Genomic DNA, 2,480 nt, shown 5'->3' with positions numbered 1-2,480 from the left:
CATGCAATATATTATTAAAAAAAAAAAATTTGTTTTTGTTTTTAAAATACGTTATAAAATATTTATGTATATTAGATAATTTAATATTATATTATGTAACTGCGTTAAAAATGCTTTTAAAATTTATGCCCACCAACTTATATTCTACACAAAACAAATCATTCGAATCAATTTTAAGTTAATTATTGATTTTTATGGTGTTTAAAATTCACTCCAGTAGTCGCTTATGCTTTGTAATAACATAAATCTGTGCATAATACTACACGGAAACCATAAGAACTATCTAATGTTATAAATCTAAAAAAAATTCTATAAACGTACTAATAACTTTGTAAATTTAGAACTGTACTGTGATCTTAAGTTTTCATGTGAAATTTAACATTTTAGAAATATTTAATATTCATTAAAAGAATTTGATAATTGTTAAATGTTCATTTGGAATATTTGTCTCATGCAAAAAAAAAAATAAATTTAATATTTTCATAATTATAATTTTTAATTACACAATGCTATTCAAATTATGATGCATTTTAATTGTTTCTTTTATAATTTTTACTTTCAAACTTTTTTGCAATATATTATTTTTATATTCTTTTTACTTATAGATTATAACTATATTATCTTTATTAAATGTTCAATTATTCAATATAAAAAATTATGATTTTTACTTATATTTTACTTATGCGTATACTTGAATTACCTATAACTTTACCCTGCGTCTATTGTTTTAAAGGTAATTTTTTTTTTAATATCTTTATTGAAACGTGGTATTTATATTTGATTCAACTTGAAATGTTTTATCTATTATTTTCAAATATAATTAAAAATTCTATACCTATGTCCAATAATATAATAAAATTGTTGCAATAACAATAGTTAATGCACGGGCGGGCTCCTGTATGTCATGTATGACTGGATATACGATGTAATACCTTAAACCTAAAACACGATTCTACTTAAATTCTAGCATATTTCCTTACTAGATTAAATATTTGATAAAAATTTAATTGCTAGTAAATTTTCTTAATACTTTTATATGTAAATTTAAATTTTTTTTTAATTTCATATAAAAATGTTATAGAAAGGAATAATATACATTTTCCGACATACCATGAATATAAAGCTGAGTATTAAAATTTCATTTAAGTTTTTGGTTATTAATCATACTTTACATATTATCTTTGATTTTTCTCTCTTTTTTCGTATGATAATGTTTCATGCATACGGCTACTGTCTGTCTTGTATCACAGATTTGTTGAAATTAACCTTTTATAATCACTCTATACATTTTTATTATTTATTCATGCTGCTTTTGTACTGTGTATAAATTTGTAAAAATTCAACCTTTCTATAACTTGAAGTAAAATATAGTCATTTCTGACAGGACCAGCTTTATAGGTTTCATAAATATATAGTTTTTACATTTTTCCAATAGCCACCAGCGAACATGAATGTTGTCAAAAAGAGCACATATAATATATTTTTAGACTCCAAAATTCTAAATATGTTACTATGAAGCGTGAAAAGAAGGGAGAGGAATAAAGTTTGTCCGTAGAGAAAGTGAGCGTAAAAATAAAAGCAAGAGAAATATTGAGTCAGCTTTTGTCCTGAATATACATAGTTACATATTTGCATCTATACTTTTGTCAATGTAGTAGCTTCATTGTAAATAATAATGTATAAATACTGTATTATATATATATATATATATATATATATATATATATATATATATATATATAATGCATGTTTAAAAATTGAAATATGTTCTTAAGGATTTGTTATTATTTGATGTAGCACATGTTTCTAAATTTATCAAAATTTATGTGATATTACTATTTCAGTTTGTATTTTTATATTCAAATCTATTCGATGTTATTTTGTAATGGAGAAATTATTTATATCGTTAATACTCACACAATTTGTATTTATATCCTTCAGAAGATACTTTATTTTTATTTAAATTTGATTATTTGAGTTTTTATTTCTATAGATAAATTTAAATATTCAATTGATTTTCAATAATATATTTGGAAGATCATTTATAAATACTACTATAATTTTATTATTCCATTCTTTATTCAATTCTTTATTAATTAACAGTTTGTTGTTATAAATTAAAATAATATAAATTAAAATAAATTTTAATAATAGATTGTTATAATAATTCAAAACATTAAAATGTTGTCAAAATAATACATAAAGTACCAAAACAAACTAAAATTGTAAAAAGCAATATAATGTATCGTAATTGTAAAACAATTATATCATCTATATGTATATATATAATTGTATATAATCTATTATGTTTAAAAATATATATAAATAGATGATTTCAAGAAGAAAAAAAATTTATATACCGTGTAGATTATCATACACAGTCTATTGTTATCTATCTAGAATCTTAAGAAAAACTTTGTGCAATGAGTTGCTCTACTGAATTCATTGCTAAGTTATTCTAAACCGATCTTGCCTTATAA

Source organism: Ceratosolen solmsi, unplaced genomic scaffold, assembly GCF_000503995.2.
Source record: "Ceratosolen solmsi marchali unplaced genomic scaffold, CerSol_1.0 scaffold7, whole genome shotgun sequence".
NCBI classification, from domain to species: Eukaryota; Metazoa; Arthropoda; class Insecta; order Hymenoptera; family Agaonidae; genus Ceratosolen; species Ceratosolen solmsi.
Note: the sequence above shows the minus strand (reverse complement) of the source record.